The sequence below is a fragment of the Pteropus alecto genome, unplaced genomic scaffold (assembly GCF_000325575.1).
Source record: "Pteropus alecto unplaced genomic scaffold, ASM32557v1 scaffold45, whole genome shotgun sequence".
In the NCBI taxonomy this organism is placed as follows: Eukaryota; Metazoa; Chordata; class Mammalia; order Chiroptera; family Pteropodidae; genus Pteropus; species Pteropus alecto.
This window is the reverse complement of record NW_006442491.1, coordinates 10,630,177-10,657,849: the sequence shown is the minus strand read 5'-3', so window position 1 is coordinate 10,657,849 and position 27,673 is coordinate 10,630,177. Positions and strand designations below refer to the sequence as shown.

The 27,673-nt window shown below is 37.4% G+C and overlaps 1 long non-coding RNA gene across 1 annotated transcript in view; it reads left to right on the top strand.

The window, feature by feature from the left end:
- Window positions 1–12,320: 12,320 nt before the first annotated feature.
- The window catches only part of LOC112470957, an 86,738-nt gene continuing 71,385 nt past the window's right edge, over window positions 12,321–27,673 (top strand). The window contains exon 1 of the long non-coding RNA XR_003043095.1: window positions 12,321–12,378. This is a non-coding gene — a long non-coding RNA (uncharacterized LOC112470957). The remainder of the gene's footprint in view (window positions 12,379–27,673) is intronic.

Sequence of the window (27,673 nt, the reverse complement as noted above, 5' to 3'; positions counted from 1 at the left end):
GTAGTAGTGAGGTGGGGAGACACGAAAAGCAGAATAGCAAAGTCATCAGTAATCAGGAGGTCACACATTCAATGAGGGATAAGAAGATGGGAATGCCAAAGCTTATTGAAACGAGTTACTATGGCAGCACAACAAATTACCCACAACCAAGTAACTAAAACCAGCAATAGCAACAATATTCATTCATTCATTCATTCATTCATTCATTCATGATGATATTTATTTTGATTATGAATTTGTAATTTATACAGGGTTTGGTGGCCATAACTTACCTCTGCTCAATTCAGGGTCATTTGGAGCAGTGTGGAGGCTGGGGCTGGAAATCCTCTGAAGGCTCCTCATTCATGTTTCTTGTGGTCGAAATTGGCCATCAGCTGAGACCTTAGGTGGGACTGTTGGAGGAGACACTGGAACACTGACACTCAACCTTTTCATGGAGCATGTGTTCTTTCATACCCTAGTGACAGTGTTCTTGAGGGTGAGGAGAGAGAGACACACACATGGTGGAGGGGGAGGGGTGGAGAGAGAGAGAGAGAGAGAGAGAGAGAGAGAGAGAGATGAACGCCAGGTGAAAACTGTATCTTTTTAATAACTTAGCAGCTTTGAAGTCTCATGGCACCATTTTTGCCATATTCTATTGGCTAGTCAGAGTAGTCAAAATTCCCAGCCCAGATTCAAGAAGGGACAGAGACCCCATTTCTCAGAGTGAGAAGTGACAAGATTCTGAAGCATATAGGAGACAAGAAATATTGCTGTGGGCATTTTTGGAAAAATTCATCTGCTGTACCATTTAACTTAATCTGTACCCCTGCCCAAACCCCTGACACCATCTTTATACAAGGCAATCCTATCCTCCCGATTCTGTCCTGACTGAGATTTTTAGGTAATCAAATGAAAGAGACGTCCATATTTCTGCATCTACTTCTGGAGCTATCATGGTCTGTGGGCTCAGGGGCTGGGGCAGATGCTTTCAGTCCATGTGCATAGAGGAGCAGAGACCTAAGAGTATGTAGAGAAAGAGAGGAAGAAAAAGGGAAAAAGGAGATTGAGATTGTTTCTGATGGTTCTCCAGCTTCCTCATGATGCCCCACTAAATTTTGTAATCTTGAGTTATATGAGACACTCTTAGTTTATAAACACACACACATATCCTTTACTTAAGCTAGTTTGTGTGGATTTCTGTAGTCTGGGTGGTTTGTAGGGCATGGAAGACAGCTCTCCAACAGAGGGATTGATTATTCTATAACAAACAGGTTGGTCTGCACTGGGATATCCTTGGGTCTGTTTTCCATGATTCCTGCCCTTTGATTTTATGCTATTGCTCAAGGGTGGCCCCACCCACCCCACCCAGGATTCCTCAACTGATATTGTAACCTCAAGCAAATATCTCATGGCAATAGGCCAGGGTAAGTAAGTGAACATTTATTCTGAACCAGTTGAACTTCAAGTTTTATTTATGTAAAAGTCCACATAGAAAGATGTTTAATAAGCACATTTTTATAAAGATTAACAAGAATACTCTGTTGTGCTTTCTGTTGGTGCTGCCACCAATGTTCTCAGACTCCTTTCATCGGGTCTGGGTGCTCATGCTTCAGCTTCTGTGTGCTTTGATTTTAACAGTGGGAACTCCTGGCCTTCTTCAGAGAATAGCCCCTGGGCTACCAGCACTGCTCTGACAAGACAAAAAGCAGAGATCCAGAAGTACCTGGGATTGGTGTAGCCAGTAGCCAATCACTGTTGAATGTGTGTATGAAAGCCTGGCTCCCTTGCCTCCAGGAACAGATACTGTGGTATAATTAATGTGGTTTAAATTATGTGACTTGCAGGATCAGGCTGAAGTTGAGACTTTGGCTAAAATTGTCCCCCCACCCCACCTACCACTTTCCCTGTGGTTCCTTTCTCCCTGTCCTGGTTCCCCTATTTCTTTACTATTTCTTCTGGGAGCCCTTTGTGAATAAAGGAAGAGTTTAATAAACTTATGTGCATGAATCCTTGTCTCAGGCTCTGCTTTTAGAGAACCCAATCTAAGACATGAACTAATGTTTCTGGAGAATGGGACATGATGTCATGATAAGAGAAAATCTTTTAAATGATTGAACTTAAATTCAAATCCCTGCTGATAGGATTGCTTTACTATCTAGCCATGAACCCAGTTCACTTTTCTCATTTTGTCTCCCTATCTAAAAAATAGAGGTAAGTTACTACCTTGCACCAAGTAACTGGCTGGCTGACCTCTCATACATGTATGAGCCCAGCCAAGACCAGCAGAAGAATTGCCCTGCCGAACCCACCCCAGTTGCCACCTCACAGTCTCATGGGCTAAATAAGTGCTTGTTGCTTTAAGCAACCATATTTTAAGGTAATTTGTTTCCCAGGAAAAGCTAACTGACATAAAAATTCTTGCATTTAGGGAGGAAGATAACATGGTTTTTAGGAGCATGGGTTTTGAGTTAGACAATACCTTTCATTTTCTAGATGTGTGCTCTTAAGAACTTTCATTAACCATTTTGTGTCTCACTTTTCACATCTTAAAAATGGAAATAATATAATCTCATACATGTATTCTGATATTAAAGTTTTAAAAATGCATGTAAAACCTCAGCATAGTACTTAGCACATAATAAATGTTCCATAAATTGCTAGAGATGTGTGAGGGGTAGAGAAAGGTAAAGAACACCATGGATTGCAATAAGAGATGAAGGATAATGAATTTAAAAGTAAAAAAAAGAGAGTTTAATTCTTCTGGGTGTGCAATTTTAGGCAAGTCATTTTTCTTTTCTAGACCTTGGTCACCTTGAAAAAAAATTCCACTGGTGAACCAGACTACCTTAATGATTTCTTCAACTCCCAAGAAGTGTAATTATATTTATTTTAATTCTATTGTTTATGTGTCCATTACTTTTCCAAGTTCATGGAGACCGGATCCAGAATTTTCTAAAACATAAGTTGAATATTTAGGTTAAGAGCCAGGCAAATTCAGACACAATCACAGCTGAATAAATTATTATTGTTAGACAAGCTAATCACTAGAGTGATCTGGGAAGAAAGCACATCTTTTGAAGTTCACGGTGGGTAGATTTCTATAAGACATGGTGCCTTTCAGAGAGATTAGTCATAGGTGGATCAATGTAAGCTGAGAACTATGGGCACATAGGTATTAAATCAAGCCACGGACTTCCTGTGAAGTTCAAAAGCAGTTGTGTTAAGGTCATGTTAGCTGTTGTAACAAAAAAAACCCTCAAAATACATAATCACTCAAATATGATAGAGTTTCATTTCTTGCAGGTAAATTTCCTAACTTCAGATCCTTCTATCTAGTGGCTCTGCTATTTTCAACATATGGCTCGGTTGCATCAAGTGGAGGAGAAAGAAGCATGAATGATCACACGTGTGAGAAATTCTGTGGTACTCATCACAGAGTGACACATTCCACTGGTCAAAACAGTCACATAATCACACCTCACTGCAAGTGAAGATGGGAGATAAAGATTTGTGTGTTCAAGAAGAAAAGGAATCTTGTTTTGTAAACTTCTATCCAGTTTCTGCTGTGGCAGGTACATACCTGAGTACAAGGGTCTGGATGTATGACAATGGGAGTTATGGGGACAGTGGTAAAGGTGAGTGTTGTTGTCATGTCTAAAAGGGCAGCCATAGCTCAACTTCAGCTGACGTGCCAGGTAGGAATGCAGACCAGGGGTGGCCAAACCTCTCAATTTATGAAAAGCAATTAGACATCTCAATTGATATATAAAATCTCTTGATTTAAAAATATTGATGATGAATTTATAAAAATGACAACAAAAGTATAGAGCATAAATTAAATTCATTTGTAAGCCCAAATGTCTGTATATTTTAGGCTGCCCATTTATAGTATCCATGTTGTGCTAAATGGAAAAGGCCTAGAAACTCAGATAAGAGCCAGGCCTGGGAATGCTCTAAGCTAAAGAATAAAGGGTAGAAATCATCCTGGGCTCCTATTAGGCCTTTGTCCCAGAGCCAAGGAGAAGCCATGAGAAGTCTGGGAAACTTTGATGAGAGATTTCCAGAACTTTTTCAAAGAAGAAAGAACCTTCCATGGCCACACAGGAGCAGGCAGCAAGGCTACGAGTGATGGGTAAGAAAGGGGGAAATGTGAAATGACTGTGGATCAGAGGACATATGTATACCTGTCTTTGATCATGTCGTATTTGCCTGTGTTACCCCCGAGCAGCTGAAAGAGAATCCAAGGCATGGTCTCAGAAAAGGATTTCACCATTAGTCACAGATGCAGTAGGTGCTTACTGCTCCAAGACTGAGGCCTTGTCTATGTAGACACACATTTTCTGTAACCCTGCAAGTGGCTGTCAGGTTTGGGATTTATACAAAGCTGTGGCTGTGTTCTAGTCATACCTTAGGTGATTTAGAAATACTGCAAATATTGGAACTGAAAGTCTATTGTTTTCTTATTTTTCCTAATAAATTAATCATAACCTCAAAGGTAACCCATAAATGCATATTTACATTGTATGTAAGTATGACACCTTCTGTCTGACTAGTGTTTTGACCTCCAGCCTAATCAGTCAGTGACATACTTATGGAATGCCAATCTGTGTTAGGCATTGTGAGGAGTGGATAGATTATACACCACTCCTTTTTATACTTGAGGCTTAATGGTCTAGGAAAAAAGGGAAGGAATACACCGTCCTGAAAAAGCAAAACACTGTCTAATACAGGCAGGGAATGGTCAGTGAGATATGAATGGCGGAAATAGAAGGATCCTGAGGCATAGATGGGAGGGGAGAAGAAGGGCCCAATGGACTGGCATGGTGTAGAAGAGCTTTCTGTAGGGTGTAGGACCCATGTCCTGTCCTACATAGAGATTGTCCTTAAAGATATGGCAAATATTACTTCTCTTGATAGTCTTACATATATATTGATTATAACTTCAGTCTCTTTTGGAAAATGAAAGCACTTTAAGCAGGTATTTGAGATGTTTTGTTGAATTTAAGGCCTATTTTATTACAGTAACTTCAGTTTTACAAGATGTGATGGTCACAATTATAGTGTGTTTGGTGGGCTGTGTTGATGAGGGAATAGTTGCTCTCTACCAAAAGAGTAACCTCCTGGACTGAAAACTTAGAAATGTCCTTTACTGTAAAACATGCCTTCAAAGAAATCAGCAAAGCCCCCAGAAGCCTCTGCTTAGAAGATTTGGGTAAAAAGTCCTTGTATGGTTTTGCTCATAATTTATATTCAAATAAAAAATATATACTCTTTACCCACAAATAGAAATATTTCAATCTTTGTCACGGTTATAGTTCAAGTACTTGAGATTATATTGGCAGTATGATAAGTCGAGAAGGAAAAACATGCCAACTTTGGACAACATATGATTGTGTATTTTCAGTTCCCATCCAAAGTCACAATTTGGACTGTGAAGCTGGTTCAATCTCTTTGCCAAGTTGGTCAGGAAATCTTGGCTGAAAGATGCGCTTTAACGACCTGGAGTATTGGATTGGATGTTGAGACATTTGTATTTGAGCTTCTTTGGTGCCACTGTTTGAAAAAGCAAAGACTTCCTGGCTTTGCTATTTCTTTCCATTTTAATGTAGAATGAATGATCCCTGAGTCCTGTTAGAGAATTGTGTATAGCTAAATCAGAGCTTCATTTAGAAATATTTAGAATTCTCTCTCTAAGTTGGCATGTCTAAGTAATTATTGTTGAAAAAATGCTATTTCTACTGAGTTATTACATTTTTGGCCATGGTTATCATACCAACATCTCTGTTTAATATCAAATGAGATGCCATTCTCTCTTGCCGACTGGTATTCTTTCCAGACAGACCAAAATTGTCTCAGAGAAGTTAAAAGCAAAAATAATTTATGTCACACTGCTGAGGAAATGATATACCCAGTGGTCAAGAAATAAACATGTCAAAGCTTCAAGGAAAATATTAACTGGGAATGTTGCTTCAGACTCACTGAGTGTGGGCACTTCTTGCTGCTTTGCACTCTTGGAAGGGCTTTAGATATCAATATTCTGAATTATATTAGCCCTCTTTATACCTACCTGAGGTTGTAAATTGATATTTTGATTTATATTAATGGTGTTTAATCCTATTTAAATTTATACATAAATATATAATTTTGGCATTGCAATTATATTTTCATGGATAACGATACTTTCTTAAGTCACAAATTTGGAGACAAATATGAGATAATTTTAGCTCCAACATCTTTTACACTGACTCCTTGAACACTTTTACACTATCAGCGTCTTTTGATAGAAAAAATATATTTTTAAAATGTCTAGGACATGCAGACAAACTGGGCCAGTTAAGAGCATATCAGCCAAGAAGTCATGTACAGTAGACTGCAGGTGGCAAAGGAGTATTAAGTACATGGGCAGAACGATAAGGAGCCAACGCTGCCCTCAGCCGATCACGAGAGACCAGCGCAATAAAGTGATTATGGTAATGATTCAACAAGTCATTGTCTGTTGCCTGTGTTCACTGTAATTAACTCTTCGGAATTGCACAGCCTCTGCTCTGAACTCATCAGCTTGCCCAGCTTTTGTGTCCCTAGTCTGTCATTTCTCCTTGGGTCCAGGAGCCTCTAAGTGCATGGCTAAATGAATTCAGTGCTGGAACAAAGATATGGTGGTCGAATAGAGATGACTATCTTTTGTTGTCAGACATTCAATCCCATATAGCAATCCAATTACTTGAGCTGTTTCTATCAGTCTTATTAGGGCTGGCCATTGAGGCCGGCTAGAATGCAGATCGCTGTGTCTCAGAAGAATGTGGTGGAACAGATTAGTGCTTTAATGAGAGGCTTTCTGAAGGCCAGATCTTTTCCATTGTATATATATATCGAGATCTAGGAATCGTTTTTAGGCAAAGGCCTGGAGTCACCGTTACAAAGACTGATCAAAGGATGGCTGGAAATCTGTACAATTGCTTGAAGAAATTTTATGGGTTATAAAATATTGGCACGGGTTCTGTCTGTTATGGGCTATCTGATGAAAATCTCTGGTAGGCTGGGAAAAGGAAATTGCTTATTGGCATTTATTCTGTGGGATGGATATCTTTGGAGTTTGCATTTGAACTCTTTCTTCACTGTGTTACAGGTCAAATTCTGTGCTTAGCACTAACATTCCAGGAATGTGAGCTGCACAAAATCAACACAAGCGCTGCTCCATATTCTGCTACCCACAGAAAACATATTGTGAGCATGGCTCAGATAAGGGTGAATGGACGATTACTAAGAAAAGATAGCAAGGGTGGAGTAAGATCATAGTGGTTAATGTGTAGAGGTTGAAACCTGAAATTAAAATGAGAGTAGGAGTTAAGTCAGAGAAATAACTTAGGAAGCTCTCTATGGCTATCAAGAAAAGATAGCAACTAGGTTTTGTTTTTGTTTTTATTTCTTTTTGTAATTTGTTTTAATGTTGAAAGAAACAATATTCAGACTCTATGTGTTGTGCCTACTGCTCTAGAAATATTTGTTAAATATCGGATGCAAGGTAGTTTTATTTTAAAGGAAGGAAGTCTAATCATATTAGGAAGATTTTACATAAGTAGAAAAACTTTTTCATACAAATATCTTTACTATTTCAAACAGACAGAAAAGTGCCCATTATTCAACTTCAATAATTAATCATAGCTAATCTTTCAGCTATATCCTCTAAACTTTCTGGCCAAATCTCTGACTTTATATAATTTCATCCATTGCTACTACACTCTAAAAAAAGACTTTTTTAGAATAGCATAAAATATAACAGTATCATCATGCCTTAAAAGTATTAACAATTATTTCTTAACATCCATCCACATATATTCACCTAATTAAATTTCTTATAAGCAGGAGATGTAAAAATATTTGGCCTATTTTTTGGATGTACTTTTTTTGGTATGGCATATTTTCGATAATTTTAGGTAATAAATGATTTTTTCCCAGGAAGTTGTTGTTCAACTACTGCCGTATAAACTTTTTCCAGATTTTATAACGATATTAAAAATTGAAATAAGAATATATTTGTATGGAAGAAATAGAGAGTAGGCATGTATATAATAAAAAGGCTTGGAAGCATGAACCAGCATCACAAGTGTATCAGTTAGGGTGGTAGGATGGTCTAGGTTATGTAACAAGCAACCCCCAAATCTCAGTGACATAAAGCAATAGGGTATATGTTCTATTTGTGCTAACATTCATCACATATCAGTATGAGGTCTCTGTTGCAATTCATCTTCACTAGGTATCCAAGACAATAGAGTCGGTACCATTTGAAAGATTATAGATCTATGTGGCAAAACGGGGAAGAGATTAAAATAATGCATTGGCTCAGAAAAGCTTCCACCCAGAGGTGGTATGTGTCACTTCTGTCTGCTTAGAATTCAGTGACCAGATGCAGTCACATGGCTATACCTAACTTTGTGAGTGCCTAGGAGTTTACTAGATATTAAAAGTCATAATGCTCCTCAGTGATGAGGATGGCCTGAGAAAAACCAGCCTAATCGGATGAAGGTTATGCAGCAAAGAATGGCAAGAAATTAGATCAGGTAGATAAAATGGAACAAGATTATAGAAAGGCTTTTGACTTAAGAAGAGGATGTTAACTTTGATATTGGCAGTAGGAAGTCATTGTAGGTCTTTGAGCAGGAAGACGACATGATTACTGACATGTTCTAGTAAGAATAATCTTGCAGGTGGGATGCTATGTTATTCCAAAAAATTAAGGCTTAGAGTGCTGGAAAATAGTGGGGACTGACTAAGGGGAAAGGATAGGTGTGTGTGTGTGTGTGTGTGCGCGCGCACGTGCGCGTGTGCGGATGTATCTGCTATGAGGCATGTTAAAGGAAGATGCAGCACGATTTGGTGATAGATTGAAATAGCAGATTGAGATCTGGAGAACTGATGTCTTAAATATGTGTAGTCCTTTGTACAAAAGGTAGGAAGCAAATAAAAAAGTTCAAGTTAACCCTTGAACTAAGCTGATTTTATAGCTTCTGAATCTGTGTGGACTAAATACTAAAGTAAAATAGTATCTGAAATGAAACAAAACAAAAGACATGAGTATGGGGGGTGTGTGTGTGTGTGAAGAAAAGCAAATAGTTTTCTTTGGATTGCCCCAATACCCTGCTCACTTCTTTATAAGATACAACCGCAAGAACTAACAAATGCAGATTTCTGCTTTTGCTTCTTAACTGTGAAACACAAAGCCACTGGTGCCTGCTCTCTTTTGTTAAAAAAAAAAAAAAAAAAGAGTTGGAAAGGTCATCCAAGATAGGAAGAAATGGAGGCAGAGGCAAATCAATGTTTAACTTGGAAATATTTTTCAGTTAATCATCTCTGACCGCTCACACTAAGAGGGCACTCCTAGAGTGCTGGCAAACTTGAACTGGAAGCCACTCAGCTTCTATTAAAACAGCCAAGTGTCAGGATCTGTACAATAAGAAAGCCAATGTGGTAGGTTTAACTTAAAATGAGGAGGAAGTCTCTTGATATATACCTAGGAATATTTTGACCTTTAGGCTTTTGTTTTCAAGTATGAGGGTTATGGAACCAAAGGATTTCCTTGTTCTTGGGTTATCATAAAAGCCTGGGATTCACACCTGGTAGGAAATTTGTTGAAAGATGTGGAAATAATTTTGGAATCTGTGTTATGGATTTCTTTTCCTATTTTCATTCCTGGTATATGTAATTTTGTGAAAGACTACATGAATGTGATTTCTTACTTGTGGCTACCTTGATGACTTTTTTTTGGCCATTTTATTATAAGGAGCCAATTTTTAAGAAACTTATGAGAACTCTATGGGTCGAATGGGGCTAATATTTGCTCTAATGGGCAAATAGACTTTTAAAATCTTGTCTCCATTTTAGTGTGTTTGTAGATGGTCAGTTATGAGGAAACACTATGATTTTGACAGGCTTTGTTCATTCTTCTATATGGGGTGAAATAATTATCTATTAAACAAAAGAAGCAACTCATTTGGCCTTTGAATGTAATGTATCCAGTACATTCATGTAAAGTCCAGTTCGTAAAGAGATTCTTAGCCAAAGTGTCACCCTTGACTTAAAGCCATTGTGCTTATGAACTGCTGAGCATATGGTGTGCTGTTCTGCAACTCACTGCTCTGGAGAGTCTCCTATACCACTGACATTGCTTTATAAGCAGAGAGTAATGCAAACTGGTGCCAAAACAATCAATATTCTAGAAGCCCAACGATGTATTTCTCTTATGAGACCTGGTCTTTCTGACATTCTGATTCTAGATATGTGAGACAGCTTGTAATAATTCAGCAGCTGTTAGATTCAGTAAAGCTGTATTTGAATTACTAAGGAAATCTTAATTGGTTTTGCATTTGGGGAGCTTTAAAAGATAGGATTTTGAATACTTTTGAGGAATTCACATAGACTAGATGGATTTTACAGAAAATATAAAAAATACCAGATTACATGTGTCTCCTTTCTCATTCAAAATAACAAATTCTATACCTATTATTATTATTATTATTATTTATGGTGAATAGACAGCAAGACTCTAATGGTACACTAAAAAAAATCATTATGTCTTATTTAGTCTTGCAATATTTTTAAATAATGTCATTTTATATTTTTATTGTTAACTATTACATTGTTTGGGGCCTGGGTTTCACTGCTTGTCTTATATTGTCTCCTTGGTCATCAACTTGGTTCAACAGTGTTGGGAGAGCTGTGGGGCCATGAAAGAATCTAGTGAAACCAAATAGTAAAAGTTTAGCCATGGATTTACCTGCTAAAACAACAGATGTATTTTCTTCTTGTGTAGGAATTATTGTTTCATTCAGACTCTCCTGAACAGAGAACCTACTGTAAGGATTTTGCCTTATGCACCAATTAACTATTATTGCACAATAAGCTTCTCCAAACTCTGTGGCCTAAAAGAGTAAGATTTATTGCTTTTAGGTCAGCTGGACAGTTCTCCTTTTGGCTAGAATCACCATGCATCTCTGGCCAGCTGTGGATAGGGAGCTCTGCTTTTCTGAGCAGACTGTAAACTGGTCTCAAATCATTTTGAATGGAAGAGTTGGGATCTCCTCCATGTAATCTCTCATCTTCCATCAGGCTGCACTTTCATTAGAAAGTAATTTTCAATAAAGATAGTGATCTCTGCCCTCGGTGATAGGTCCATGACCTATGGCCAATCGCTAGAGCTACATTTCTCAAAGTATAGTCTATAGGTACCTCCTGCAACAGGTTCACTGTGGGACTTGAGGTGCCCTAAATCTACTAAATTAGCATTTCTTGGGCTGAGTCCCAGAAATCTGCACATTATTCAATCCCCCTTTCCCCATAACTCTTACACTCATATTTGAGAGTCTCTGCATAGATTCACCTACTCAACACAATTATTGAAATATATAGACTCAAATAAGAGAATATTTTTTTTTCAGATGTGGAAAACTGACGTTGATGTGAATTACAAAAAATAAATAAATAAATAAATAAATATATTAGACTTTTCCATTGAATTGCCTTAAACAGATTCTCACCTTTGCCAAGTTATAATAAATGTAATATGTCATAGCTGCATCAAATTTATCAATAAATGCATATTAGTAGAATTGGTTTGAATGAATGCTTTTATTCTTTTGATTTTGTATTTGCAAGGGGCCCCTAAAAACTGATGCATCTCAAAATTGGGCCATTTTTCCCTTCCTTGCCAATAATGTCCAAGTCAATATTCCTGTGGTTCTTTCATAGAAGGAGAGAGAAACCTACTATTACATCATCCCCTTTAGAAGCCTGTGGTATAGCAGAGATGAAAAATTCATAAATTTTTATTCAATAAGAAAAGAACACAGATATATGGAAGTAGTAGGTTTTGTTCAGTGCCTCCTAGCAGGCAAGTAGGGAAGAAAAACAGATGTCATTACATTTAAAAAATTCATATCTTTATCTTCAACTCAGAAGTCTTCAGTATGAGTTATCCAGGTGCCCCTCAGCCCTTCAGGTAGAGACCAGTTGTGTGTGTGTGTGTGTGTGTGTGTGTGTGTATTGTCTGGTGTATGTGAGAGTAGTTCTATCATTTCGCTGGAAGCTTATTTGAGCCATTGACTGAATATTTAAGACATTTTGGAAGACTTTTTTGGGGGTCAAAAAGGTATTTTAATGATAACTAGAAAGAAATGACCCTGAAAGAAGCAAGACAAGCTTTAAAGAAGCCTAGTACTCAAGTTAAATTTATCTCCTTGATTCTAGTCTTTACCGCTACCAACTGAGCCTGCACAGAGGACCAAATTAATCTTCTGAAAACAGTGTTGAATCACTCTCCTCCCTAGCTTGAAAACTCTTAATGTCATCAATTGCCTCACTGGGTTGGCAAATTCAAATGCATCATGGGCAAGGAAGAGAACAGTAAGTAGAGGTGTATAGTTATAAGTTATAGTGGATGATAGGGTCTGTGGTAAACTGAAAAATGCATATCATTGAAAAATACTCAAATTCAGATTTTTAAAAGAAAAATTAGACCTGGCCAACAGAACACATCTATGGCTTAATTCAGGCCTTAGACCACCTGTGTGCCACCTCTGGGCCAGCTCAAGTACAAACTTATTAATTTAACACTTAAGATTCTCTATAGTCTAACACAGTGCTGTGAACGGAGTTAAGATTCCTCACTCGTTTTTAATGCAGTAAGATATAAGGGAGAGATCATTAGGCTTTGGAAGTCTTGGGAGTAAATTCTGATTCTACCACTCACTATGGTGACTCTATAGTTTCAGATGAGTGATTTTATTTTCTCTAAGCCGTGTTTGTTTTTCATATGTACTATGTGGGTAGTAATGCCAGCCCTGCCTAGTTCATTTATTTCCTAGAAAAATAAAATGATACCATTCAAGTTTTCCCACCAATGTGGCAACCATTGGATACATGAGTCTATTGAGCACTTGGCATGAGACCAGTACAACAGAGAAATGGGATTTTTAAGTTGCACTTAATTTTAATAAATTTAAAATTTAAACCTCCTTGATATAGTTCTCGGAAAACTTTTAAGAAGGGTTGGTATAACTTGAATTCATCAATCTACTTTTTTTTTTTTTTAGCTGTAAACATCTAAAAAATCAAAATGCAGATCAAATGTTTCTGCTGAAAATTTAGCATTGGAATTGAGATGTCTGTAAATGTAAAGTACGTGCTAGATTTTGAAGACTGAGTATGAAAACAATTAATAATCTTTTATATTGACTATATGTTAAATGATAGTATTTTGGACATATTGAGTTAAATTATTATTAAATTAATTTCACTTATTACTCTTTATATTTAAAAAATGTGGCTACTGGTTATTTTAAAGTTACATATGTGATTTATGTTATATTTGTATTGGGCACTACTGATCCATATAAAAACTATTAATAAGCTGTGATGTTTTTATCAGCAATAAATACTGCACAAGTAGGTTATAATATTTGTGAGTGTAGGGATTATATCTGTCTTGTTCCTCGTCATTTATCTAGGACCTTGCCTTGTTCCTGGCACAAAGTAGTGGTTTGATACAGATTTTTTGAACAAATAAATATTTAAATAAGTTTAAATATTTACAAAATGAACATGTATTCAAAAAGTGTCTTTGTCGCATTGCCTATAAAGTAAAGGGGCTGTAAAATGATATTTAAGTTCCTTCCAGCTTTAAAATACAGTGACACCTGACATGATAGGATACCATACAACATGGCGCAATATGCTTTCACTCTATATGTAGGTATGTAGTCTTTTGCACTTGGCTAGTCTGCTCGGATTTTGATGCAGAATCTTTACACAATAAAGTTGATTCTTGAACAATGTAGGGGTTAGAGATGCTGATCCCCTCACACAGTCAAAAATTCATATATAACTTTGACTTCCCTCAAACTTAAGTAATAGCCAACAGTTGACCGGAAGCCTTATCGATAACATAAACAGTTGATTAACACATATTTTGTGTGTTACATGTACTGTATACTGTCTTCTCACAATAAAGTAAACTAGAGAAAAGAAAATGTTATTAAGAAAATCATAAGGAAGAAAAAATACATTTATACTACTGTACATATTTATAAAAAAATTTACATATAAGTAGACCTATGCAGTTCAAACCCTGTTGTCCAAGGGCCAACTGTACATGCCAATGCAAGAAAGACAAGCAAAAGTCTGTCAGATGACAAGATGTAACTCATGTTGCCAGATTCTCATTGGTAATGAGGGAAGCAGACCAACCATATGAGCATCTGTATGTTGGATCTGGCCACTTTGTCTTCTTTATTTTTTATTTTCAGTCAAACTCTTGTTTTATTAGAATAATGCTCATTTTAGTAGGCTTCCTTGCCTACAGATTGCAGAGTTTTTTTATACATGTAGATATTCCACATCTTGAAGTGAGAATTTGCCTCTTGGGAGGTAATGTGCTTTCTTGGAGAATGAATTGTTACCTCACATTTTCCATCTGTTCTCAAGGAAATATGTTTATTTTTAGTGAACAAGGTAAATCCTAGAGGGGACGTGATAGATCCCCCTATCCAGTAGATTCCCCTTTCTTTCATTTCATGGGAAGTAGTATAGTATCTTCTTGTTAATTAACATATCACATTTATAAGATGGATCTCCTCTTACAAGGAAAAGTGTAGATGGGTGTGAATTTTATATATTATATATGTATATGTGTTTCTGTTTCCATGGGAAATGTTACAATATGATTTATCTGCCATATATAAAATTTAACATTTTGAACGACTAACTTTTATTCCATGGAGTTGTTGGGGATGGGAAAGTTTCCCCTTACCCCTTTAGTTTTTCTGCCTGGTCAAATAATCTAACGTAAAACAGATTAACAGGAGAAAATAAAATTTTAATAGTGCACATGGTTTATTCACATAAACATGAAATTCCAAAGACAGGGAGGTAAAATGAGTTACATGTCATTTTGGACTAAGGAGAGGGAGGCAGGCAATTCACAGAAAGATGAGAAAGCAAATATTTGGTAAAAGTATTCTTGCAGAGCCTCTTAGAAACAATGGGACAAAGGGGAATTTAGCAGAACAGATTTTTGCTCGGGATCTTCCCTGTTTGCCACATTTATTTCATAGGTGCTAAGGTGAATAGCTAAAGTGAATATGCTAAGGTTCCCTTTCTGAAGCAGCTTGTTCTCGCTGAATCTCTTTAGGCAGATAATGGAGAAGTAAAAACGTCTTCCGGAGATTGTTGGGCTTTCATTGCTTTGGACTGAAAGCAATCTGCATGCTAGGGTGGCACATTTTAGGGATGCTAGCTCTCGACCCTCACAGAATTAAAGGTGAGAAGCTTTACTGTGGAGTGTAATTTCTTTGAAAATAAATGGCAACTTATCATTTTCCTCTGCTTCTTACTGATGGAAGTTGTGAGGATTCCAATGTTTTCCCCTGAGAGACTATCTTCCGTTGGCTGCCATCCTAAGTTCTGAGATGTTTATTCTATAAGCAATTTAAACAAAGGGGAGGAAATGCCCCGGACTGGTGACTGCATGTAATCATAATGAAAAATGCGTGATATTGAATCATAGGAGTAGAAGATGGTGTGGTGATTTCAGACTTGGACTCTCACTTCTGGTGGTGAGACTCTTTTGGAGAAACTAGGATAAAATGAAACCATACTGTGGCAAACCTGGCCCATCCGTAGTGTATGCATGTCTTTCTTTCTTCCTCCTTTATTCACAGGATGTCACCATCCTGTGTATGAGGAAGGCCAGTCAGTTGTGCGCTAATGCAGTCTAAAGTTTTTTCCTACCCTGTGGTGGTGTTCAGTGAATTAAGTTTCTGCAATCCTACTTAAATAAAAAATGAAACATGTGACCATTAGAATAAAAATGAACCCAGGCAAGAATAATCAATGAATACTAAATCCAGAGGTGGAGTTTCAACAAAGAACAGAATACTCACATAATCTCAAGTTATCTAAAAGTGCAGAAGACAAAATAGTTAACTAAACAGTGAAAACATTTAACAGCATCTTTACCAAGTGATAGAAATTAGCATTATCCCAAAGGGGTAAGTGGATATCCTGGGTCCTGAGATGGGATATTATGGGAAGAACACATGATTATGTAGTATTTCAGTCCCAAATGTGATCCATGAATTTCATCACAAGGAAATATCAGAGGACAAATTGAAAGACATTCTATTGTGGGGCCTAAAAAAAAATATTTTTTTCTTCTCACCTTCTAAATTAGTTTAGCTGGGCTAATAATCAAATTAAGAGAGATAGATTAAAAGGAGAAAATCAAACTTTAATTCATGGGCATGGGGAATTCACATAAGCATAAAATTCCAAAGTTAGTGAGACAAAATTGGGTATATACGTCATTTTGGACAAAGGAGAGGGGAGCATTGAAGAGATTTCAAAGGAAGTAGGCAATTTACAGGTAGTTGAGGAAGAGTAGAACCTACATGGCAGGTAAATTCTTGCTTCAATGCAACACAGGATGTGACCTAGCTACCAGTCCCCTCTGCTTTGGCCCTTCCTATCTATTATATTTAATTCAAATTAGGCTAAGGCAAACACCCCAAGATTTCCTTTCTGAAGCAGGCCCCTCATCTGAATCTCTTAGATAGGAAAGGAGGAGGGCCAGAGGCTCCCTCTGAGTTCCTGTTTTTCAACAACGAGTTTAAAATCAACATCCCAAAAGGCAGCCTTAGGGTGGCAAAACTTTGGTTCCCTTCATTAGAAAATAATGGAAAGGCTGAGGGGTTGCTCTCAAGTTCAAGGAGACTATAGAGACATGACAACTGAATGCAATATGCCATCCCAAATAGGATTACTTATTTGAAAAATAATTGTTATAAAAGTCATTGTTGAAGGCACATGATGAAATTTGTATACAGACTGTAAATTAGATAAATTATTACATCAGTGTTAAATTCCTTTAATTTGATAACTGTACTGTGATTATATAAGAGACTCTTTATTCATAGGAAACATACATTGAGGTATTGAGCATGTAGCCTACTGTCACATGGTTTGGAAATAATTATATCGATATTCATGTGTATGTGTGGATATACACAGAGGGATGAGGGGATTAAACAAACTTGGCAAAATATTAAAATTTGTTGAATTGGTGTAAAGAGTATTAAGATTTGCAACTTGTGTCTAAATTTGAAATTATTTCAAAATAATAAGCTTTGAAAAATAAAGCCAATGTTCCCATGACACACACGTATCAATTGGTAGAAAGGTTTGATGGGAGAATTTAGACTACAAATAGTTTGAATATTAGGAGGAAAATGTGAAGATGAGCCACAAAAGCACCTTCCCATAGATAATCTTGGTAGCAGTCCTTTCACAATGACAGACTCCAGGAATTCTGTGTCTACTAGGGTAATCCCATTAAAGAAATTTCAGCTGGCTGCAAGGCTCTGAGAGTCCAGAGTGTAGGGTGATGAAGCCCTGGTTTGAGGGTTGATTTATTGGCTGGTTTAACCTGCTTGTTATCGGGAACTCTCAGAGCAGCAGTCTAGGTCAAGCCTGTGTGCCCTGCACTGTCCCTCCAGAGGGAAAAAGCACATTAGCTGTCCTTTAAGTGTTGCCTTACCGGGGTTGGAGGTTGGCCATACATCTTCAGTTAGTGGACTGAAATATTTGCAGTGACTGAGCCCCACAGTCTCTTGTGAAACTTGTGGAGGGAAAGTTGTTTCTAAATGTAAGATCTCTCACCCAAATTGTGCTCATCAGTGACTCATGAGATTTCAAGTGTGCAAGCTTGCTTTTCTGTAGACTCAATGCTGAGGCAACGCACCCATGCATGCTGTGCACAGAGCCTTCTAGGAAGGGTAAGGCTTGCTGACCAGCCCATTAGAGGGAGAGAGAATGAAGCCGTTGTTTCACCAGCCTAGAGAAAAAGCTCAGTGGGATCTCCTTTAACAAACACCTGTAATCTGATGTTACAACAACACATGGTTAACTCCTTATGCAGACTTTTGCCATGCTGTTGGAAGCACCCTGTGGAGTTACATTGGAAGGAAAATTCAATGCTTTATTACTTAATCACATCACTCAATGTTAGAGGTTTTCATTATCTCATAAAATGTTTTCCAGGGGTAGGGAGGGTGGTTTGGAAAAAATTTTATTGACCTGCCTTGTTTCCAATTTTGTGAGCTTTCAAACAAAAATATCTGTTTCCTTTTTTAAAATTTGTTGTTTAAAAAATGGCTTTGTGCAGGATTGGTTCATTTTCAAAGCCATTTTGCTTTGTCCTAATATAGATATGCTTCAGGAATTATTTTTCTTAAGTGTCAATGGCATAGAGGGCTATAAATAATCAACATATATTTGATTATAATAGTAATTGTTTTAGTGTGTCATAGATTAAAAACATAGCATAGGATGGAGCTAGTTATGAATCCAGCAAGCTTTCAAAGCTATTTGCTTTAAAAGAAGAATGAGGTCCTAAGACGAAAACTTCTAGTTTTCAAAGTGCTAGGCAGAATTTCAACCTCATGATCTCTTTTCAACTCTGAAAGGGCACACCTTTGTTGTCTTTGCTTAGTAACAGTTGAAAAAGTTTCCATTTTTATTTCAATGGATAGCATTGTGGTTATTTTTTCTGCATGATATGAATTGTTTTATAGGGGGCTCTCCTTTCAAGTTGGGGGTTGGTTACAAAACTCTCTACTTTTTCATTGAGCACCAAGAAAAGAAATAATAGCACAGAAGGAATGTATTTTTAAAAATATAGAATAGACAACTGACACACCTAGGCACAGCTTGGGGCTTTCTAGCAGGGAGTTTATTTTCCATGTACATGATTTATTTGGCAGAGTAATATGGGCCCAAGTTTTCTGATTTAACTGTCGTAAAGAATTTCATGGCTTAGAACACAAACTGGGCGTGGGATTCTTAAAGCATAATTATAGTGGAGTCAAAAGCTGTTTGGAAGCCCAGCAATTAAGGAGGATTACTGAGATCTCTTTCTGAACAGAGAGATGCTGGTGTCTCTTTGGTAAATGGCCACCTGGAGAAGAAGCAGGAGGTTTTATTTAAGTAGAGGGTAAACTGGGGCAACAATCTGGAATTTTTGACATGATGTTTTCCACCACTGTTTTGTTTGTTTGTTTGCTTGTTTGTTTGTTTGTATGCCTAGACTGTGACTTTCTTGTGAGAGAATGAAAAAAGATTTCTTGGACTATTTGTCTTCCTAGATAGTGGAGAGAGTGTGTGTGTGTGTGTGTGTGTGTGTGTGTGTGTGTGTGTGTGTGTGTTTAATTGGATAATTTCTAATTTTTTTCATTCTTAAGAGTCTATGGTTTTTGTACAGAGAAGGAAATCATCAACAAAATGAAAAGACAACCTACTGAATGGAGAAAGATATTTACAAATAATACATCCAATATGGGGTTACTATCAAAATACATAAATAACTCATACAAGTTAACACCAAAAAAAAAATCCAATTCAAAAAATGGGCAAAAGATTTGAATAGACATTTCTCCTAAGAGGACATACAGACTGCCAACAAACATATGAAAAGATGCTTAAAATCACTAAATGTCAGAGAAATGCAAATTAAAAACACAGTGAAATATCACTCCACACCTGTCAAAATGGCTGTCCTCAAATCAAAAACAACAAGTGTTGGTGAGGATGTGGAGAAACGGGAACTCTCATGCACTGTTGATGGGATTGTAAATCAGTGCAGCCACTATGAAAAATAGTATGGAGTTTCCTCAAAAAATTAAATACAGAGCTGCCATATGATACAAGAATTTTACTTCTGAGTATTTATCTGAAGAAAACAAAACACTAAGTTGAAAAGATTATACGAACAACTATGTTCATTGTAGCATTACTAGCCAAGATATAGAAGCAACCTAGATGTCCATCAATAGATGAATGGGTAGGGAAGATGTGAGATATATATACATATACACACATATATATACATATGTATGCATATATATACACACATATATATACACATGTATGTATATATATATATACACACGTATGTATATATATATATACACACACACAAATATACACCCCCAATGGAATATTACTCAGCAATAAAAAATAATGAAATCTTGCTATTTGCAGCAATGTGGATGGACCTAGAGGATATTATTGCTAGTGAAATAAATCAGACAAAGAAAGACAAATACTGTATGATCTTATCTATATGTGGAATCTAAAAAAAGCAAAAATAAATGAATAAACAAAACAAAACAGAAACAGATCTATAGATATAGAGAATAAACTGATGGTTGCCAAAGGGGATGCGGTGGGGGGATGGGAATTTAAAAAAGAAAAGTCTGTGGTTCTACTGATGCCTCTCTACTGTGGCAAGAGTAAGTCTCAACTAGAGAGTGAGAGGTGATCAGAAGGTATTCTCTGTAGACCTTAGCATATGATCTATTTTTCCTCAGTCATTGTTCACAGCTGTGACAGAAAAGATATTTTTCCTTTTCTTTCTCCATCATGTTCTGGCAACTAGATAGCTTTCCCTTGGGACCAAAACCGTCATGGTGGACCCTGCATTTCCTCAGTGTAGCAGTTGACTTTATAAATCCAGTGAAGCTCCTCTGTGAACACTAGGACTGCTAACTTCCTCCTGAAAGGCTGACTATCTACATGGTTGCCCTGCAAGTGATGCTTTTTTTCACCAGTTCTTTTAATTGAACCGAGTTCTGGATCTGTTTTATACTGTGTCCAGCCATTTACCATATTAAGAATAAAGCAGGTATTTATCCCATCTGTGAGGTGCTGATTGGTTGTAAAATGTTCTTGTAAAATCTGTTCTTGCTGTTAACCTCATTTGTATGAAGGAAAAGTATTTGGAATTTGCCAAAACTGCTAAACACAGGGCAGAGCAGTCACTACTAAAGCCTTCTGTTTGTTGCATTATTAGAAAGTCCTAAGACTATAAGGACCCCAGGAAATCTTCAAGTTTATTTCTCTGGCTCAGGGTGAAGCGGCCATGGAAACGCTCATGCGCATGCGCTATGTGGGCTTTTCCTGTCTCAGGCATCTCCCCGGAGGGAGATTACGACTTCTCTTTGTAACTTAATACGATATGTATCAATTTATACACCAAGAATTTATCCTAAAAGCTAAGCTGACATCTTTCTGGACTGACTTAAATCCAATTTTTGGTTGTTTTCTCCTTAGAGATAGAGAACTTTGATCTAACAACACTCCATATATTACTCAGCCACCCCGAGGGGCCCAGTCTCGGCTCCATTAACCATTTCTCTCCCCTGCTCTTTTTCAAATCTATAATCAGTTTACATTTTATCTTCTCTAAGTAATACATTCTTTAGATATCTGTGGCTCATTTTTCTACATGCAAAATCGGACACTGTTCCTGTTTGTGTTTCCACTGTTACCTTCTTGATCCATGTGCCAACAACTGTGCCTCATTTAGCCAAGCCGAGAACAGACACGTTTTCCTGTGGTGTCACAGCCCTGGTGACAGAAATGACTGCAAAAATATATACGAAGAGAGTAGACAAAAAAGATCCAGCATATTAAGCTGGGTTTCTATCTAGAGCATTGATCAGACTTAAAAGTAAGTATATATTCAATAAACAAATTCTCCATAAATAAAATTTCATTCATGTTATTTCCTTGCTACCTACATTACCTTTATTATTAATAAAAAGAAAACTTATTGGGATATTTTGAAACTTAAAAGCCATCCTTAGGATAATGGAATGCATTATATTGGAGATTCTTATGTTAATTAAATCACTCTCTTGGGGAAGAGAATTAGCAATTTAGAAGACTGATATTACCTAGAAGCTATTGTGTTCCCCAAGGTAACACTGATAAGAGACTACTCCCAGAATGCCATCGCCTTTTTAAGTTAAAACTAAGATGGGTGTAAGTTCTTTACTTCCTGAAGTTATATCAGTTACAAATATGTGGAAACAGAGAAGATTAAGCTATTATGGAGAATTTTCTTCTGAATAATTCATATTTTTTCTATTTAGAACTATTTATTCCTTTCCTCCCCCAGATATGAAGTAAATATTGAAGCTTCATTATATTTCTTCTGAATATCAGAATTCTGACCATGATACTAGGTTTAGGCATAGACTAGTTTTTAGTTTCCCAGTGAACAGGATATAATCAAAACTCCATAAAGAGCCAACTCTTTGCCACATACTTTGAACATTATGTTTCACTAATTTTCTGTTTTTCAATGCTTGAGGGAAAGTAACTTACAATCTTAGCTTAATTATGCATGGCTCTGAAGTAAATCGAGATCATCCATCCAAATCATGTTTTATTTTTATTTTTTAAAATTTATTTTAAATTATAGTTGACGTACCATATTATCAGTTTCAGGTGTACAGCATAGTGATTCAACATTTATATACCTTACAAACTGATCACTACAATAATTTTAGAATCCATCTGTCACTGTACAGTTATTATGATATTTTTGACTCTATTCCTTAGGCTCTACATTACATCCCCATGACTTATTTTATAACCAGAAGTTTGTATTTCTTAATTCCCTCCCTCTTTTCTGCCTAATTTCCTACCCTTAGTGATAAATTTTTTTCCTTCTGGAAGCTTTGCCAGCAAACTGGCTTTCTGCATAATTGGTTTCTTTCACCCTTGTTGAATGCAGGGCCACCATACTCAGTAGGAAATGAGCATGTGAGGGCTTATGGGTAAGATGGTCAACCCTTTCTGGTGCAGAAGCCCCCTTGGCTGTTTAAATGTACCTGACCATTTGACGTGTCAGTTTTCCTTGTCAAGAAACTCATCTAGAGTCTTGGGTAGTTCTTTTCCTGGAAATGGCTTAAAGTCCTGCGCTTTCTCATCTACCTCAATCGAAGACTTGAATCTGGGCATAGAACAGACAGAATTCTATTTAAATGTGTACCACTTCATATTCGTGCCCTCCTTTCCAACAGATAGAACATTGCCCACTTTTTCGTGATAAAACATCCATAAACCTAACCTCTTCTTTCTTCTTCACTTCCTTTGCTCTTTTAAAGGGACAATCTTAGATTAATAGATAATTTTTCAGAGTGTCATGCCACATAGTCTGAGTGCCTTAGTATGGAAAGTTGGGAGAGCAGCTTTTAATTATTCAAATATTTGTTGGATGTCTACTTGATGCCAGCCACTGATGTCAACTGAGTCTGAATTTTGCTTCTCTCCTCGAGAATGGTAGCAGTAGGGGTAAGCTGAAGTAAAAGTGTTCTGACTTAGTTGGTGTGCAAAAGTTATTAGAGATGAATTCACAGTGGCAAATTGCAATGGAACACTTGGGACCTGGCTATTGGTGTCCTTTAGGCTATAAGGAAAGAGAGCAAATGAAGTCATACCCTTTAGTTAAGAATAACGGCCATCCAAGAAGGGGGACTCTTTCAAGTCTTTTTTCGAGGAAGAAAACGGAAGCGTCTACTGATGAGAGAAGTTGTTCACTTGATCGAATGGGCTTTTTAGCATAGACAAAACCAAACCATTCAATAAGATAGCTGGCCACTGCTGAGGTGGTGGGACGGCTGCAGCATAGAGATTCTTTTTACTTATTTTGCGTCAAATGCTAAAGCCCTGCAAGAAATAATACGATATTTACCATGTGCCGGGATTTATTTTTAGCCTTTTAGTACTGTTTAATTTAAACTTCACAGTAACCTCTTAAGACAGGCACTATTATTATTATTTTCAGATGGGGAAACTGAGATACAAAAAGCATGAGTACCTTGCCTAAATTCACATATCTAGCAAAAGGTGAAGCCAGGAAGGCAGATTTCACAGGTTGAGAGCCCCTAACCATGAAATGGGGCTGCTTGGAATCAAGTTTTTTATACTACAACCTGCAAGACAGAAGCACAACATCACTCTTAAAACTTAGGGTCCTAGAGAATTTGGGTGATTTTGTTTGTTTGCGTATTGGTACCCAGTCATATGGTATAGGCTCATATACATGCTTCCTGGGAATTGGCTCAGAGTTTAGAAAGTTTTCTGCTTATGAAACTCTTATAGGTGGTTTTGCTCTTCTAGAAAAACTCATACCCTACAGTTTGCAAAGCATAGCCCTGGAGCTCTTCTGGGAGAATGGAAAGAAGTTTCGTCTTAAGCTGATTGAGTGAAAGCCCCAGCAAAGTGGCATTTTATAGAAGAGATCTGATCAAAATCAGTAAAGCCGAGGATAATTCCATAAATGTATCATTATGTAAACAGGGAGGACTCAATAAGATTTTAAAATAACAGAGTTGAGTAAGTGAAACAATCGAAGATATGCATCTGATTCAAATCAAATTCAGCAACTGCAATAATATTATCTGATGGAAGAGATTTTGTGTCGAACGTTCAAAGCTGGCTTTATGTCCTTATGAGGTATCAAAATAATCAAAGTATTTTTTTGCTCTTTGCTGTCTTGTGAAAGAATTATAAATGGTCGAACCATTTATGTTGTTCAGAAACCACAGTTGGGAAGTGAGCATGAAATAGGGAGGGAGGAGACTTCGTTGTCCATTATTAGAGCATCTCTTTTAGGAGAGATACTCTTTCTGCCTCAGATCCCAGACTCCAGGCCATCAGAGGCTCCTTGGAGAGGATGTGAGGAGAATCAGAATTGCAAAAAGGATTCTCAAACTTGGCTGATTATCGTCATCACCTGGAGTGTTTTTTAAAGGTATGGATTTCTAGGTTTCTCCCCTGGAAGTTCTGATTCAGCAGGTCCAGATTAGAATCTAGGAATACGAATTTTAAATGTCTCTAGATGGGAGTTGTATGATCAACCAGGAGCCACAATCTAGTTGTACACATTGAAGAGATGAGTAGACTGAAGCTTGGCAAGAATAATAAATATTTTCATTCCTATTTTACAGGTGAGCTGAGGCTGGAATTTTTTTCTTTTCTTTCTTTGGCTCTAGATTCAGTACTTTTTTAAGTCTCTAAGTACATATGCATTGGACAGTTAGGGATGTGTGTGTGTGTGTGTGTGTGTGTGTGTGTGCGCGTGCATGTGCATGTGATGTTCAAGCTTGTAATGATGACGACCTATCAGTAGAACATGTTAAATATTGGGCTATTAATAATAATACTATTGTTTTGAAGTATAGTCAGATGAGTAAAAACTCTGACAGAATTAAAATATTTACCCTGTGAAAATATAATTATTTAGTGTATAGTCTCATGGGAGAAATAAAAAAGCACAAAAAAGAAAAATAAATTATGCTTTCCAAAGAGTTATTCAAGAAAATATTAAACTTCTTTTGCTTACAATCATGTAGAAGAGTCACACTTTGCATCCTAGAAAAGATAGAAAAGATAGTGAAAAATCATTTTATTACTTGCTTCTCTCCTAAATCCATTTCCCTCTATTTTGACCATCTTGAGGTCAGGGACTATATCTTATTCCTACTTGTATCCCTAAATGCCTAGCTCAATGTCTAACATATAATAATACTGATAATAATAATTTATTGAGCACATTTAATTTTCAAAAGAATCTTATGATATAGGTACACATAAGGAAGTAGATATGCAAACACCATCTGGTTTGTGAGTATAGAGGAAACACCACCTCTCACCTGGAATGAACAAGTAAGGTGTTCAAGCGAGATGGGACCTTTGCCAAGGCTTGGAGGATGAGTACAGGGCAGATGAAGAAAGAGCTGGGGAGGAATGGTCTCTGGCAGGAGGAAGGAAAGCCAATATACTTGAAAAGGTGAGAAGAAATCAAGGTGGGTATGCTTGAGTGTCAGATGCAGGATGGTCTCCTTGGAACAGGCTTGGGCAGAGAGGCAGTGGCAACTGTGACTGGAAAGGTGATGTGGGTGTGGACCCGTGGATGGCCTTGAAATCTGAGCTGAGAACTGTGGCTTTTATTCTCTGCACGTTAGGAGCTCCCAGAGGCTTTTGAGCAGGGGAACAACATGTTGGAAAGTGCCATTCTAGGATGACTGTATGATGCATGAGAGGAAGTCTGAGGCACCACAGCTTGAAGTTCCAGTCCAGAGAAGTAGGGACATTGGGAAGAAGCCGCAGTTAAAGAGGAGAAGAGAAGATGAGTTTATCTTTGTCTTGACTGGGTTGGAATGCCCAAGTAAGGTGGCCATCTCTAGCAGACAGTTGGAACTATGGGGCTGGAGATAAAGATATGGAATATGGATTTTTGAAGTTAGTAATAAATAACATCTCTGAGTAAAAGAATAAGGAGCAAGAAGAACAGACGGTCCAGGACCAAACCTTGTGCACCTGACATATTTAGGGGTTAGGAAGATAAACCAGGGAGATAAGTAGTTAAATGAAGTCTGGCATGTAATGAGCTTTTGCACTTTTCTAAAAAATACTTTCCTTTATATGATTAACTGTTTTATGTTCTCATCTCTTATGTGCGTGTTTATCCAGTGAGATTTTTTCCACAACTACTAACAAGATATTCTCACCATGCTATTTGCCCTCTGGAAATCTTGCTGGAACCTCAAACTTAGTATTTCTTAAACTGAACTTGGTTTCTCAATTTCCAACTTTGTCTTGTGTTCTATGTCCTCTATTTCTAGTGACAGTAACCCATCTTCCAGGCTCAAACCCCTTGATTTCTCTCTGCATCCCCCTAGCTTCCAAGGCCCAGAAGGTTGACCTTTTTGTACTACTTGTGAATACCTTATTTCCCACACTGCTGTGCTTGAGTTCAGGCCCCAAGTACCTCTACCTGGGGATGTTGCAGTCACCTCTTAATTCATCCTCTCAGATTTACACTCTTTTCCCTCTACTTGATCACAAACACCGCTACTACCAGATTCATTTTTTGGTATCTGATCTTCTGACTTACCTGATCCTCTTTAAAACTTTGCACAGCTTCAATTCATTGACAGCAGTGATTTCATACATGGTCCCCAGAATGAAATCTTGTCCAGAAACTCCAGTATGTCAAGGAGGTAAAAGCAGGCTGTTCTGGTCACACCAGGGGAGTATCTTGGATCATTGCCTATTCTGTCTTCACAACACCCAGAACTCAGCAGAAGAGATTTTGAATAAATGCCAACTTCCTGACCCTTGTAGTCATGGCTCTCTGAAATTTTCTCCCAACTTACTTTTTCTATCTTGATTCTCATTCGTACCAACTATGTACCCTACAGTTGAGTCGAGGGAACTTCCATACATTTCCTCTGTTTCCCCACATTGTCTTTTGCTCGTTTGAGTGGAATTCTTTTCTGTTTAAAATGCTCTCCCTTTTTCTGCATGCATCCACATCCTGTCTTTTAAGACCCATCTCAAAGGCTTCTTCAGTGGAGAATTCCTTCCTTAATCCATTCCCCCTTATTGCTAAGTAGTTTTCTTTCTTCTTTCCCTTCATAGTCCATTATCTGGGTCTGTCTTAGGCACGTATTGCTTTCTGTTTGGTATTAGAATTATTTATTGTGGGTTTTCTCTCCCCTTGTAGTCTGTAAAGTCCTTGAGATTAGGATAATTGATTGATTTGCCCTTGTATTCTTTCTCAGGGCCTGGGACACACCTTGAGCTTATTCACAGTGATGTGCTGAATGAATACGGCTCTGCAAGCATCTTGAAGGAAGGGAAAAAGGCTTCATCATTATTATTCATTTCCCATCATGCGTTTGGTGAGGCTGGGCTTACAGCAGACCTCATATCGAGTATATAAAACTGGCAGGCATTTCCTTTATTTTGTAATTGTAATCTATATTCTTACATTTTCACCTGCCTTTTG